Source organism: Castor canadensis, chromosome 9, assembly GCF_047511655.1.
Source record: "Castor canadensis chromosome 9, mCasCan1.hap1v2, whole genome shotgun sequence".
Classification (NCBI taxonomy): Eukaryota; Metazoa; Chordata; class Mammalia; order Rodentia; family Castoridae; genus Castor; species Castor canadensis.
Genome location: NC_133394.1, coordinates 114,470,480 through 114,487,935, shown reverse-complemented (window position 1 = coordinate 114,487,935; position 17,456 = coordinate 114,470,480).

Here is a 17,456-nt window from a genome sequence, read left to right as displayed (position 1 = left end):
ATATAGGAAAACAATTCCATTTACAATAGCCTCAAGAAAAAAATCAAATACCTAGGAATAAACTTAACAAAGGATGTAAATAACCTCTACAAGAAGGACTACAAACTATTGAAAAAAGAGATCAAAGAAGACTAGAGAAGATGGAAAGATCTCCTGTGCTCATGGACTGGCAGAATCAACATAGTAAAAATGGCAATACTACCAAAAGCAATCTACATGTTCAATGCAATTCCCATCAAATGCCAATGACATTCATCACAGAGATTGAAAAATCTACCCTAAAGTTCATTTGGAAACACAAGAGACCACAAATAGACAAGGCAATACTCAGCAAAAATAGCAATGCTGGAGGTATCACAATACCTGACTTCAAACTATATTACAAAGCAATAGCAATAAAAACAGCATGGTACTGGCACAAAAACAGACATGAAGACAAGTGGAACAGAATAGAAGACCCAGATAAGAATCCACACAGCTACACCCACCTGATTTTTTACAAAGGCGCCCAAAACACCTTTTCTCAATAGAGAAAAGACAGCCTCTTCAACAAATGTTGCTGGGAACACTGGATATATGCATGCAGAAAAGTGAAACTAGATCCATGTCTTTCACCCTGAATAAGTAATTCAAAGTGGATTAAGAACCTTAATATAAAACCTAATCTTTAAAGCTAGTACAGGAAAGAGAAAGGAATACACTGGAATTATTAGGTATAGGCAATGACTTCCTAAATAGAACTCAAACAGCTCAGCAACTAAGAAAAAGGATTGACAAATGGGACTACAAGAAATTAAAAGCTTCTGCACAATAAAAGAAATTACCTCCAAATTAAAGAGGCTGCCCACAGAATGGGAGAAAATCTTTGCCAGTTATACATCTGACAAGGGATTAATAACCAAAATATACAGGGAGCTCAAAATACTAAACTCCCAAAAATCAATGACCCAATGAAGAAATGGGCAAATGAACTGAACAGACCTTTCTCAAAGGAAGAAGTCCAAACAGTCAAAAAACACAGAAATGTCATAAAGGAAATGCAGATCAAAACACATTAAGATTCTACCTCACTCCTGTTAGAATAACTACCATCAAGAATACAAACAACAACAAATGTTGGCGAGGATGTGGGGGAAAAGGAACCCTCATCCACTGGTGGTGGGAATGTAAATTAGTACAATCACTATGGAAAACAGTATGGAGGCTCCTCAAAAAACTAAAAATAGAACTGCCATAGGATCCAGCAATTTACTTCTACATATATACCCAAAGGAAAGTAAGTCAGATTACAATAAAAGCACCTGCTCACCCATGTTTATTGCAGCACTATTCACAATAGCTAAGCTATGAAAACAGCCAAGATGCCCCACTTCTGATGAATGGGTTCAGAAAATGTGGTGTTTATATACAGTGGAATTTTATTCAGCCACAAAGAAGAATGAAATTTTGTTGTCTGCAGGTAAATGGATGGAACTGGAGAACATCATCTTAAGTGAAGTTAGCTAGGCTCAGAAAAGGCCACAGGCTGCATGTTTTCTCTCATATGTGGAATATAGACTTAACACAAATATAGAATATTATGAAAAACAGGTCATGCTAAGGGGAGGTCACATATGAGAAGGGGGAAGGTAAATGAAGGAAGTTAAGAAGGTGAGGTGAATATGATTGCTGTACTTCCTATACAAGAATGAATATGGAATTTTTAAGCCTGTTGAAATCACCAGATGAAGTGGACTAAGGTAGAAAGGAGAAAAATCAAAGAGACAAACCAATTCGAGTTGTAATACATATATACATGGAAATACCACAAGGAAACTCCCTGTATAGGTATTTTAAGTGAACAAGGTCCAGTTTGGGGAGTTGGTAGCAGTGGAGAGGGAGAAGATGTGGGGAAAGGGTGTAGGAGGGTGAATATGGTGCAAATACTGTGTACACATGTATGTAAATGGAAAAATGATACCTGTGAAATTATTCCAGGAATGGGGGTCAGAAAGTAAAGGAGAAAGATCAAGGGGTGAATTCAGCTATGATCTATTTAATATATTATAAGAACTTTTGTAAATGCCACAATGTATCCCCACTCCCCACACAACAATAAATTTTTTTTTAAAGAGAGGCTTCACTTTAACTTTCAGCTCACTTGCTCTTCCACTTTATGCCATGTGAGGGCGCAGTGTTTCTCCCCTCCAAGTCTGCAGCAACAGGTGCCTTCTTGGAAGTAGAGAGCAGCCATCACCAATCAACCAAACCTACCAGCACCCTTATCTTGAATTTCCTAGCCTCCTGAACTATAAGAAAATAAACTGTTCTTTATAAATTACCCATCCATGGTGTTTTGTTAAAGGTGCACAGACTATGACAACAGATAGCTCTCATGTCTCTGATGACATGAAGTACCTTCTAAGTCACTAAGAAGGATTAGTTTATCTGCAACACAGTTCAAATATTTGGGTTTCTTAAAAACATGGACACTGGTGTGTAACACAGTAGTTAACAAGAGCTTGCTCTTCTCCCAACTGTGTTTGGTTTAGGGTAAAGGAAAGGTGCGCGTTTGAGAGAAAAGTGAGTGTTACTCACACTGGCAAAAATAGAATGTCTACACCTACCTCTCATTTCTTTAGTTTCAGATGAAAAATGTTTAGACTGCCCTTTTTTATCATGAATGTTCTACCACTAACCTAGAGCTGTCATAATAAATTACCACAAATTTCACAGCTTAAAAAAAAAACAGAAATATATTCTCTCCTAGGTCAGGGAACTAGAAGACAAAGAACAAGGCACTGGCAGCATTGGTTCCTTCTGAGAGCACTGAGAGAGAATCCCTTCCATTCTCTTGCCTAGCTTTTGGTGCTCATTGGTTATTCTTGTCCCAAGTTCTTGGCTTATAGATACATCATTCCAATCTCTTTCTCATCTTCCCTGGCTTTTCCAGTGTCTCTGTCCCTCCTTTTCTGTCTCTTATAAGGAGACTAGTCATTAATTTAGGGTCTACCCTAAGTTCAGAATAATCTCATTTGAGATTCTTAACTTATTTATTTCTACTGAGACCCTATGTCAAAGTAAGTTCACATTCACAAGTATCAGGGATTAAGACTTGACACATTATTTTGGGGGACATGATTCAACTCACTGCAAGAGTATATATTTGAAAATATAACTGAAAAACTAGAATGAACAATTTCTGAGTTCTAAGGATGTATAGGAAAATACCAGCTCCCTCTTTGATGCCAAACATTAATTGCTATAGTCTTTTTGTTCCCCAAATGCCTTAGAGGAAAGCAGGGGTTTCAGTAGTCACACTGAAGTTTGTGCATAAACACAGGAAACAAAGGATTTGTGCCATGGTGCATGGCCTTGGATATGTATACAAATTCTTTCCAGCTAAGACTAATAGTTTAGTTTAAAGGCAGATCATTTATTTACCAAGCAGTCAGAAAATAGTCAGAGATTAAAGAACAGCTGTGGATGAATTAATTTTATCCCCAGCACATAAATGAGAGCTGAAAATGTACCAGGAGTAAAAGTCAGTGAAAGTGAATAAATGTATAAACAACTTTAAAAAAGAATTGAAATCCTAGTCATATACATTAGACTTAAGCTACTCATCTTCAATCTATTTCCTACTGAAAAAAAATTAATAATAGTAGTAGCTTAAAATATTGAGCATTTTTTGTGCTTGCCAACCATGGTTCAAAGCTCCTTACGTATATTAATCTCATTTGATCCTCCCAACCCTCCAGCAGTTATTACAGAAGAGACTATGGAGGAAAAAAGAGGTTACAGAACTTGCCCAAGGTCATGAAGCCACTAACAAGTGGAGAGGCCTGGATTTGAACTCAGGCAGGCACCAGAGCACCTATTCTTAATCAGTATGCTATTTTAAAACTCTTTTTCATTTAAAAAAATACATAAAATAGTGGGTTTTTTCTGCTAAAAGAAAAACTATTGGATAAAAATCCTGCTCATTGCTACCAAGTACCTGTACCTTTGTTCAGCCTTCATCTTCCTACTTTCAGATTAATTTGACTGTCTTAATACGTCTTTCTCCAAAAGAACAATAGTTAATCTCTACTTGCTTATCTAGTCAGTATAAAAGGTACTGGGAAAAAGGTTCACATTAAAGATGCCTCCTAAGATATAAAACTAAGGAAACCCAGAAAATGGAGTTGTAAAACAAAACGAATAATGAAATGATCAATTGTAAGAAAATGATGATAAAAGATAACAAAATTTTAATGGTTAAAATTAAACAAACAATGGTGTTTAACAATGAACACTTGGTAATAAAACTATTTTTAAAGACCCAAGAAAGTAATAGCTATAAAATTCAGGGGCATGGTTGCTTCTGCTTAGTACAGGGCAAATGGAGGGGCTTCCAGGGCGCCTGTCAATGTTCTCTTTCTTGTTGGGTAGTGATTACAGGAATGTACGACTCACAAAACCATCCATTGGTTCTGTATGATATTCTGTATTTGTGTTTTACTTTAACTTAAATACATTATTTTTGAATAATATTTTAAATTTGAAGTAATTTAATACAAAGTAGGTAATGCGTATTGTTTACAAGTACAGAGATTAACACCAGAAGAAATGGCTACAATAGGCAAAGGTGGTCATTTCTGGGTTATTGCATAGACAATGGGTGATCAACTCCTGTATTTCATTGTAAATCTTTTGGTCTATTTGAGCTTTTAAATTACATATGCAGACTATGTTGATTTTAAAATTTGATTTTTAAAATAACATAAAGCAGGGATAGTAAAAGACTTACTTGCTGGGCGCCAGTGGCTCATGCCTGTAGTCCTAGCTATGCAGGAGGCAGAGATCAGGAGGATCATGGTTCGAAGCCAGCCCCAGGCAAATAGTTCACAAGACCCTATCTTGAAAAAACCCTTCACAAAAAAGGGCTGGTGGAGTGGCTCAAGGTGTAAGCCCTGAGTTCAAGCCCCAGTACCACAAAAAAAAAAAAAAAAAAAAAAAAAAAAGACTTAATTGCAGGACTGTGAAAAGGATTTCATAATGACTCTACAATACCCAGCCTTGCCGCTGATCTTCAATAATGGTTGTGATTACGTTTATTCCACACTAAACCACGAAAGAGACATCCCCAGCACTGCCTGGCATACCGTATGTGCTCAATAAATATCTAGTCATTAAATGAGTGAGTGAATATAAGGGTTTCTTCATCCAGTCCAAACTATTTTCAACATAAATAAGCTTCCTAGCAAATCCTTGCTAGTTCTAAGAACCAGCTAAGAAATGCCACACCATACTATGGTGTGTGCAGTTGGTATTAGGGAGCTATTCAAGGCAGTGACTGATGAGACAATTCAAAAGAATATAGCTCCTCCCCCTGGAAATAATTGAAAAGAAAAACACTAAATTCAAAACTCACAAGGCAACTTTAAGGCTGTTTTTCTACCATCACAACACCCACGCTGAGTATGGGCTGGACTTGGTGATGTGTTTCCAAAGAATAGATCATAAAAGCTTTGCCCTGGTGAAGCCTGCAGATGGCATGACCTTAACCCAGAGACCAAGGTTGACACCACCAGTGATAAGTCTTGTGAAATTCACAGGCCCCTGATCTAATACAATGAGAAGGGCACCTCTGTCACCGTTCTGCGGAATTCTTTCCAAAAAATTCATAACCACAGTCTCATTGTAAAAATAACAAAAACCCAGACACACCCAAACTGAAATCATTCTACAAAATACCTGAATAATATGCTTTGAAACTGTCAAGGTTGTGAGAAACAAGAAAAGGAGGTATGACCAATGAATGAAGCATTTCCTGGATGGGACCATCAGACAGAAGATACCATTAGTGGACACATGGTAAGATCTGGGTAGAATCTGGAGTGCAGTTAACAACGTAGAAAGATTGTTTTCTTAGTGTCATACAAGATGGTAACATTGGCGAAGAATACACAGAAACTCTTAGTAAGATCTTGACAACTTTTCTGTAAATCTAAATTATTCTAAAAAAACACAAAAAAAAACCTTTTTCCCTCCCACCATGTGAGAACAAATACATAGAAGGCAGGCACCATCTTTAAAGGAACAGGTCCTCACCAGACACCAACTCTGCCAGGGTCTTGACCTTGGACTGCCCAGCCTCCAGAACTACGTGTGTAAGCACCTTCACCCTGTGACCCCCACACCTTGCTTCATCTCATGAGGCTGCAGGAACCCAACGCTCTTCTGTGAAATAGAGTTTTTCATCCTCCTGCTCCATAGTAGGAATATTTGCTTACAATTTCCCTAAGAATTCTTAATGGAATTAATCAGATCATCTAACTTTATAAACACTAGCACACTTACTTTTTACATCTAAGATGCCAAAAATGTTTCCGATAAAAACCTAAAGGATCTTTTTAAGGATTTTCAAGCTGCTCTTCAGATTCTCTTATTGCAAAAATCTTAAAACACACACATACAAAACAACCACACCTGTCACATGGGAGAAGGGGCACACTTTCAAGTATACCAAGTGTAAGTGTTCTGTCCGTGATAATCAGTTTTTCAAACTGTGACAAATACCTGACAGAAACAATTTAAAAGAAGGAAAGATTTGTTTCAGAGGCTTCAGTGCACGTTGGCTGGCTCCATTATCTCTAGCCCACAGTGAGGTAGAACACCATGGTGGAAAGGTATGGCGGAGCAAAGTTGCTCAACTCATGGTGGCCATGACTGATGCAGAGGCAGAGCATGACTGCCTGGGCTTCTTCCTTCTTCCTCTTTTGTTCTGTCTGGGCCCTCAGCTCATTGGAGGGTACTTCCCACATTCCTTACATTCAGGGCAGGTCTTTTCCCTCCCTTAATTAATTAATGCTGGAAACTCCCTCACAGACACACCCAAAGGTGTGCATTATTAATCTCCTAGGGCCTCTCAATCCAACCAAATTGACAATCAGGATTAACCATCACAGTCTTTCTTATCCAAAGGTAGCCATAGAGAGGATGAAAATATTTGAACAAAACTCACCTTGCAGTTACTTCCATCTGACAATTCCTTACCCTCTGCCTCTTTTCCATAGGTAAGCAACTGGAAACAGAAGAGAGTGGGGAGGAGATTTTCAGGGAGAATGTTTGACGTGCTCAAGGAACTGGAAGAGGCTCTGTGTGGCCAGAGCCAGTGAGAGGAAGAAGAGGCCAGGATAGAAGTAGAGGCCTGCATGTGCAGGACCCTGTCAGCCCAGATAGGGAACAGCTAATCTAATGATGCCACCGGAGGACAAGATGTCAGGAAGAAGCACAATCTGCTTCCCAGAGTTCAAGGGTCCCTCTGCCCCTGATGTGATGCCCCAAGAAGGACCCCTACCATAAGTGCTTAGCCTGCTCCTAAGAAATCAGTGAAGGAACTTTCTGTACATTGCTGACCTGTGCTCTTCAAAACTCCTGTCACAAGGGACAAGTCAAGTCTGAAATTCAAGAAGGCAGAAGACACAGGACACCTAAATAAATGTCTGTTTGGGATCAGATCCTGAAAGGAAAATAATCATTATACAAGACACTTTGGAGGCAATTGGTGACATTTGAATGTGGATTATAAATTAAATACCATTAAATCAAATTTCCTGAATGTGATATTGTGCTGTGCTTATATAAGAAAACATCCTTGTTCTTAGAGGTCACAGACAGAAAAGTTTAGGAGCAAAGTATCATGGTATCACTAATGTACTCTCACACAAGTCAGTAATAATATATATTATGTATATACAACAAGAGAGATGGTATACAAATGATTAAAATCAGTAAATCTAAGTGAAAGGTAGACAGGTACTTATTGTTCCATTCTTGCAATTGTTCTGTAAGGTTTAAAATTTTCAAAATGCAAAGGCAAAAGAAATCTCTTAGGCTGCTGTGCCATGAATGGATTAGAGGGACAAGAAAGATTGGTTCAGACAAGACAGAAGGTGGTTTGCACTCAAGAGTTGACAGTAGACATGGAGAACATAGCTGACATATGTCTTAGAGGTGAAGATATGAGCTTAGGGAATGAAGGAAATGTCGTGTCTTATTTACACTTGTCAATACAAACCTACTGGGTTAATTTCTTTCTGATTGATCTATTAACATAATTGTGTTGGTTAACTTTGATTATCAACTTGGTTAGATTAAGAAATCCTAGGAGATTAGTTAAGCACACCTCTGGGTATATCTGTGGTGGTGTTTCCAGAGATAATTAGATCCTAAGGGCTTTGACCTGATGAATGGATTAATCCCTTGATGGAGTCATAACAGGGTGGTATTACTGGGAGGTGGTGAAAAGTAGGAGGGGGGGTCTAGTTGGAGGAAGTAGTTCATTGGGGGCATGTCCTTGGGTCTATATCTTGCTCTGTCTTTCCACCCCTTTGAAACCATGACTTAAAATAAATCCTTCTTCCTTTAAGTTGTTTATGTCAAGCTTTCTGTCACAGTGAAAGAAAAGTACCCTTTCAAGGTACTTTTCAAGGTGTCATAATAATTATTATGTCATATTATCAATGTGATTATTATAAAGTCCATACCAATACCTTGCTTCCACTAATGTAACGAGTGCTCGATCCATAACGGCACACTAGAGTCTGTGATCCGGTAGGTGTGGGGTAAGACCTGGGAGGATGTACTGTTATCAGCGATGGTGATAATATTGGTATTGCTGGTGGTGACAGTTGTGTTGGTATTACTGGTGGTGGTGATGTTGTTGCTGCTGTTACTAGTGGTGTTCATGCTGTCATTAGTGGCATTGGTATTGCTGGTGACATAGTTGATATTTGAATTCCAGACTCTGACCCTGATGTGTTTAGCTTCCCTCCATGTTTCAGAGCAAATCCATTCTCAGGATAGAGTGAGCTTATTAATCACTGAAACAGGAATTATCTGCCAGATAAACAGGATTAGTCAAGACCCTCAAGTCAAAGCAAGAAGAGATGTCATCTCCTTCATCAAGGACTTTGAATCAGTATCTTGCTAAGTCCTCTTTCCAAGTCCTGCCCTTCACCTTTCAGATTTCCTTCTTTTATCTCAAGAAAAACAGAATAAACACTGTGGCATTTACAATTCATATCATGTTACTTTGGCAACAATTACAAAACAACTCCAAATCAATGAAAACATTTTTGCAAGAAGACAAGTTTCACAATTGGACCAGTTGGAAATTATAGACCCTTCTGAAAGGGCAACAATGGAAAAATATACACTATCAACCTTCAAGCCTCTCTTGGGCCTGGGATACTTGAGAGGAAAGACTCCTATGCACCAGATGAGGACAGATAGTACACTACACTGTCTTTCAGAATCTTAGCATCATGCCTCAGACCATTACACTTAGTAGATTGACTCCAGAATCTGTGTGTGTTAATCAAATGTGAAACTAAAAACTTCTCTCTCGGCATTCAATAAAACCAAGTAGTGCTGGGGTTCAGTATTAGCTCTTTGACCAAAAGATTTAATGAATGCCTCCAACTTCTCCAAATACTTTCCCTGGATTAATTCAACATTTGCACATAGATAGGGCTAAGTCTTCTGAGCCTGCTAGTGTAAATCCATAGTGTCCTATGGGGAAGCACTTTAAATTTTATTTTCACAAAGATATATGTACAAAGATACTCACTGCAAGGTTGGTTATAATAGCCGAGAGCAACCAAAACCCCTAAGAATGTTCTTTAAATAAATTATAGTATATCCATATTATGGAATTATATAGTGACTTTATTTTAATGGAGTAGCACTGGTATAGAGAGATCTTTAAGAATATTAGGTTGAACTCTTGGGGATATACCCAAAAGAATGTGACACAGGTTACTCCAGAGGCACCTGCACTCCCATGTTTATTGCAGCACTATTCACAATAGCCAAGTTATGAAAACAGCCAAGATGCCCCACTACTGACGTATGGATTAAGAAAATGTGGTACTTAAACACAATGGAGTTTTATTCAGCCATGAAGAAGAATGAAATGTTATCATTTGCTGGTCAATGGATGGAATTGGAGAACATCATTCTGAGTGAGGTTAGCGTGGCCCAAAAGACCAAAAATCGTATGTTCTCCCTCATATGTGGACATTAGATCAAGAGCAAACACAACAAGGGGATTGGACTTTGATCACATGATAAAGCAAGAGCACACAAGGGAGGTATGAGGATAGGTAAGACACCTAAAAAACTAGATAGCATTTGTTGCCCTCAACGCAGAGAAACTAAAGCAGATACTTTAAAGCAACTAAGGCCAATAGGAGAAGGGGACCAGGAACTAGAGAAAAGGTTAGTTCAAGAAGAATTAACCTAGAAGGTAACACATATGCATAGGAAATCAATGCAAGTCAACTCCCTGTACAGTTATCCTTATCTCAACTAGCAAAAACCCTTGGTCCTTCCTATTATTGCTTATACTCTCTCTTCAACAAAATTAGAGATAAGGGCAAAATAGTTTCTGCTGGGTAGCAAGGGAGTAAGGGGAGGAGAAGGAGGGAGCAGGGGAGTTAGGGAGGGGGTGGGGGAAGGGCAGAGAAATGACCCAAACATTGTATGCACATATGAATAAAATAAAAATTTTTAAAAAAAGAATATTAGGTTGAAAAAAATAACAAGATACAGGTTATTATTTTACAATATTTATTTCAAAAAATAAAAACTGAGTATATTTATACCTATTTATATATCTTAGTGCATAAATACCTGTGTTAATGCAAGAAGATTCTACAAACTTTCATTAGTAGTTACCTTTGAGGAAGAAAATGGAATTGTGCTAAAGAGGACCATTCAGTTTTCACTTTATTTCTGAATTTCTTACTCTAATCATGTCAATTGTATAACTGTTAAAAATGGTACAAAAGTCAAATGCTTAAAACAATGGCAAAAAAGTATTGTGAAAATCTTTTTTGTATTATGTTTTCCTAACTAAGGACAATGAGCATTTATTACTTGTATTTTTAAAATAATACAAAGTGTTTTGTCTGGGTATAGTGGTACATGCCTATAGTTCCAGTTACACAGGAAGCTGAGGCAGGAGGGTCACTTGAATCCAGGAGTTTGGTGCCAGTCTGGATAACATAGCAAGATCTTGTCTCAAGAAAATAGTAATAGCAACACAGTAATAACAACAATGATATAAAGTGTTTTAAAATGAGAAGACTGGAAGCAGAGAACAAAGTGGTTTCCCTAGGAGCCTAGGAGATCCTCAAATTGCTCACAGAAGAGGTTGCCAAATGGCTACAAATATGGAGCAGTCTGTGCTGCCAGGAAATGGCCCAGAACCAAGAAGGCTGCCCTCATGGTGGGCGCACTGACTCTCCTTCAGGCCCTGGAAAGATGCTTGTGGCCATTGAGTGTGGGCCTCTGGAAACAGTGTGTGAGTGTGAGGAAGCCTGTGTCAGGCAAGCCTGTCCTTTAGGAGGTGCAGAAGCAACACTTGTGAAGGAATGGATGACTGAATTTCACACCAGCTCCTGGGAAAACACTTTTCCCAAAACTGCAAGAATTAGGAGCTTATGATACCAGCCATTTCTGTCCTCTTTCCTTGGTTGGCAACAATAGCATTCATTTTTGCCCCAGTCCCAGTCTGTAGCTTTTCTTTCTCTAAGACTAACTAGCTACCTTTCAAATCAGGCCACAGCACAGGCCACACATGATCCGAAGAAGCGATCTTACTTTCAAAGAATAAAAAAAATCAAGCCAAATGACATTAGCACAACATGTTATGTGCTTGATACACTGCCTCAGTTCAATGGGTCAATACTTAGACCTAGGTACTGCTATTATTCCCATTTTGCAGATGAGAGAACTAAGATTGTCCAGGTATACCCCGCTGGGAACAGTGCAGCTTACATTCATGTTATTTTATTTCAACATCTGATGTGTTACTTGGGGAGAAAATCTATCTTTTTAGATGAACAAAAGCTTGGTTCTGAACCTACCTCATCACTTGTATCTGGACTTTATACTAAGTAGACTAGGTGACCACTGGACAAAGCTCTCCAAAAGGACTCAGTTTTCTTATCTGTAGATGGAAAAGATCGTGAACCTATCTCACCAAATTTCGAAAACCCAAGGAGGTAACTCATGTAAGGGCTGTGATGATTGACCTTTACTGTCAGCCTGGTTAGACTGAGACCCTGAGAAGATTAGTAAAGCACACTTCTGGTGTGTCTGTGAGGACATTTCCATAGACAAATACGTCAGGAGGGCTCTGATCTAATCAATGGTTTGACCCATCTATGGATTCGAAATTTGAATGGACTACTGTGGAAGGTGGGGCTAGTTGGAGTATGTCACTGGGATGTGCCTTTGAGGGCTGTATCTTAGCCTTGGACCCTCCCTGTTCTGTTTCCTGGCATGCTCACAGTGAGGTGAACAATTCTGCTTTATCACACCCTCTCTGCCAGCATGCACTACATCACCCAAAATACGTTCTAAAGACTGTCAGAAAACGCTTAGATCTGATAAATACAGCAAAGTAACAAGATACAAAATGGACATACAAGACTCAGTAACTTTTCTATGTACCAAATAAGGAACGTGCTGAGAAAGAAATCAGGAAAACAATTCCATTTACAATCGCCTCAAGAACAAAACCAAAACAAAACTTAGGAGTAAACCTAGCCAGGGAGTGTGAGACCTCTGCAATGGGAACTATAAAACACTGAAGAAAGACATTGAATAAAACGTGAAGACAGAAAGACTTCCCATGTTTACAGACCATCAGAATTAATATTGTGAAAATGACCATATTACTGAAAACAATGTACAGAATCAATGAAATCCCCAGGAAATTGTCGGTGACATTCTTTACAGTAACAGAAAAATCAATCCAAATATTCATTTGGAAGCACAAAAGAGCCAGAATAGCCAAAGCAATCCTGAGCAAAAACAGCAATGCTGGAGGTATCACAATATCTGATTTCAAATTATACTCCTAAGCCATAACAACAAAAACAGCAGAGTACTGGCACAAAAACAGACATATAAACCAATAGAATAAAATAGAGAACCTAGAAATAAACCCTTGTGGCTACAGCTGCCTGATTCTCGGCAAAGATGCCAAAACATACTTTGAAGAAAAGATAGCCTCTTTAACAAAGTGCTGGGAAAACTGTATATCCACATATACAAGAGTGAAATGAGGTCTTTATTTCTCACCCTGTACAAAAATCAATTTAGAACAGATCAAAGACCTTAATTAAAAAAAAAAAAACACCCAACCCTGAAACTTAGAAACTGCTAGAGGAAAACACTTCAGGGTAGAGAAATAGGCACTGACTTTCTAAATAGGACTCCAATAGGTCAGGAAATAATAGCAGGAATTGACAAATGGGATTACATCAAATTGAAAAGCTTCTGTAAAGCCCAGGAAACAATTACCAGAGTGAAGAGAAAGCCTACAGGATGGGAGAAAATCTTTGCCAGCTACTCATCTGATAGAGGATTAATATCCAGAATATATAAAGAACTCAAAAAATTGAGCACCAAGAGAACAAATAATCCAAACACTAAACGGGCAATGCCCTATTTTCTTCTCAAAAGAAGTAAAATGGCCAATAAATATATGAAAAAATGTTTACCATCCTTAGTCATCAGGGAAGGGCAAATCAAAACTACACTGAGATTCCATCTCAGAATAACTATTGTCTGGAAAACAAACAACAATAAATGATGAGAAGGAGGCAGAGATAAAGAAACCCTTAAACGCTCCTAGTGGGAATGTAAGTCAGTGCAGCCACTATAGAAATTAGCATAGAGGTTCCTCAAAAAACTAAAAACAGAACTACCATTATGACCTGGCTACACCACTCCTGGGTATATAATATACCTAAAGGAATCAAAGTCAGCACACAATAGAGACGCCTGCACACACGTTTATCACACCACTATTCACAATAGCCAAGTCCTAGAATTAGCATAGGTGCCCATTAATAGACAAATGGATAAAGAAAATGTCACACACACACACACACACACACAGAGTCATCCTTTAAGTGAAATAAGCTAGACTCAGAAAGACAAGTATCACATTTTCTCTCATCTGCATAATCTAGATTTTTAAAAAGACGTGAAAGTAGAGGAAGGACTATTGGGGGAACAGCAGGAGGGAGAAAGGAGAACCAGAGAAGTAATGGGAAGTAAATATGACGAAAGTATATTATATACATGCATGAAAATATCATAATGATACCTATTATTTGGTACAAATTATATATGCTGGCAAAAGAGAAAAAAATTTAAAACAGCAAAACACAGTACTTGAAACCATATATCAATGCATACTTGAATTGTCTTAATCTCATATGAAAAAAAACAAAATTCAGATATTGATTGGGGACTGACTGGTACTACCACACCATCAATTACTCAATTACCTAATCGAGGATTATTTCAAATTTTCATGCTTATCGCATAACCTCATTGCTTTCGTTAACTTTATAAAAAATAGTTGATGAAAGGAGTGTATACTAATAAGATGTCCTATTACTGGACACCAGTGGTTCAAGTCTATAATCCTAGCTACTCAGGAGACAGAGATCAGGAGGATCAAGACTCAAAGCCAGTCTAGGCAAATAGTTCTTTGAGACCCTATCTCGAAAAAAAACCATCACAGAAAAGGGCTGGTGGAGGGACTCAAGTTGTAGGCCCTGAGTTCAAACCCCAATACTGAAAAAAAAAAGTCACAAAAAGGGCTGGAGATGTGACTCAAGTGGTAGAGTGCCTGGCTTGCAAGCATGAAGCCCTGAGTTCAAACCCCAGTACTATAAAACAAACAAACTATATGTGTGTGTGTGTGTATAATATATATTATATATAGTTATACATTGAATGTTACATATATATATATGTAACACACATATATATATACTGATTGTTCTGGACTACTTGGACAATGGAGCATGGAGTGTGAAATTCTATGACACTAATTTTGTTACTGCTAAGCCCACACCTTCTCTTTCCTGCCCAGACCCCTGCAGCTCAGGCCCCCAGTGCTTCTCTGAGACCCTGTCTGTTGGCTCCAAGAAGAGGTGGCATTTCAGAGCTAAATAATGGAGCTCACATTCCCTTCCTGTTGTGAGAGTCCTCACACAGCAGTGACCCTGCTTCAGGGCAGAGCAGCTGCCATCAGTCCCTCCTTCACTGGTAATACCAACTTGGAAAGCCAGGCACTCAAGGCTGGCTGATGTCAGGGCTTTGCTTTCCTTATCTGGACTTTGGAAAGCTTGGACCACTGCCCTGGCATTCTCTTCCCACCCTGGCATTCTTTAATGTAATCCAGGGAAAAGTTCAACAGAAAGGAAATGTAAGTGTTGCGTATATTTTGTGAATAAAATGATCAAATGTTAAAAAAAAAAATGTAATCCAGGGAACAGCGATAACTGCAGGTGACATGCCATGAGGTGAAAGGGTTGAGACAAATGGGCAAATGTTGAGCCAGGACTCATCCCTTTGGGACAATCCCAGAAAAGTAAGGGGTAGATGGAAAGGTGAAAACCTAGAAGACAACAGACATAAGCTGTTGATTTCCACGTTTGCATAAATGTATGTAAGACCATATTCTATAATTTGTATTAGTTATGAAGTATCATAATTTTCCAAATAAATGTCATCACTACCATACACTGCACTTTCAGTTTCATTGTAGTTCGTATCATTTGATTATTATAGAAGTTAAAGCCATTTCAAAACTAAACTCTGTATCAAAAAAATGTCCCCATATTTATGCTGATGGCATATGACTTTAAGTAAGAGAAATGACAGAATAAGTGGATAATCCCCCAAAGCTGTTTGCCAATCTGGACCATATTAACACCTCATACTTACGCTTTCTGTGTTTAGAACTTCTGAACAGTTGAAGTCTTGTTATTTTGGTGGCTTTTCAATTCTATTTGAAAATCCTATCCATCTGAAACAAGATTGGCCACAATTAATTGCTAAATGTTGTTTCATAACTAGTCAGTATTCTGTTCTCTCTACCCTTGTACATTTAAATTGTTTCAAAAAAATATATCTGCCTTCCTGAAATCTATTTTTAAAATAAATTCCATCAGGCAGCTTCATCTAAATCTTAATGTGACAGAAGCCACTCACTAACTAGTCATGTCTAAGAAGAATAACACATTATTTCTCTCTGTTCCTTCAGCTCTGCTTTGCAAATTTTTACTGAATATTCTTCTCACACTTCCATCATTCTGTTATTCACAGCTCCTGTTCTCAGAACAGCACTGCAGACTTTTTAGCTAATACTTCACTGCCCGTCTCTCCCCATGGAGAAGCGAAAAATCTTGAGCCTAAGATAATCAAAGTTCTATTAGAGAATCTACAGTTTGGATTCAGCAGACACAATTACAAATAAATGCCTCTAGCAAAAATAACATAGGACTGCTCCAAATTGAAAAAAAAAAAAATTCCGGAAGTTCTAAAATGGCAAGCAAGTCTATCCCGTATCACTTTGTTGGCAAAACTCAATAGCTTGCAAATAATTGTAACCAAGATTTGAACAGCAGAAATAAAACCTGGTATTTGCTCTTGGGCAGAACTCTGACTAAATTAATGCTTTTCACATTAGCTGGCTTGATATGGGCTCTCCCCCTATATCTCCTAAGAGAAGAAAGTGGTCCTCAGGTCTTTGATTTAGAGCCTTCCATCAATTTCTCAGTGGTGCCATTTTCTTTCTTTCCTAACTTTTTCTTTCTAGCCCCCACCCACATCATGCAATCAACAACCCTTTCCAGTCACAGAACATGTTATGTTCATGGAGCTCCTTTTCTTCCCTCCTTCAATGATCCCGTTTCACTGTCCCATTTTGCAGAAAGATGAAGGCCTGACTTGGATTTAAGATCATTCTTGTCAGATTTTGGTTTTTAGGGGTTTTTTTGTTTGTTTGTTTGTTTTGTTTAAACAAAAACCCATGGACAACTAATGTATAAAAAAAAAAAAAAACCAAGACTTGCACAGCAACTCTTCTGAGAAAAATCAAGGGGTATTTTAAGGTCATTTCCATTAGAGGGCACCAGATCCTGCACTTGTGTTCTTGGTCACCTCATAGCCATCTGCCTTCTGCCTTTTCTATCCCCCCAAACCCTAGGATTCTGGGAAGCTTTCTGCATATATAACAAGATCAGACAGAACTTGGACCTCTTCTGATGAAACAAACCTAAACGCCTAGGATAGACTTTGAGCTTGCCTTGTGGAAGGAGCTCAGGCTCCATCTTAGTAGTTTCAGACTGCCTCAAATGGGGGGTTCTCACACTACAGCTGACTTAAGGGCTCTGGAGACAAACAAGCTTTAGCCACAGGGACTCTCAGGGTAGTTGTGAGGTTCCCATAATACCACGCTGCATGCCTATTGTGCTTTCTAGCAGTTTCTATACATTATAAACCCGCTCTCTTGAACCTTATTCTTTAGGTTAGGGAAAGCTCAAGTCCAGACTTACCCAAAGTTGGAAACCTCTCAATGACCACACCAACATGGTCAACCTGTTGGGCAG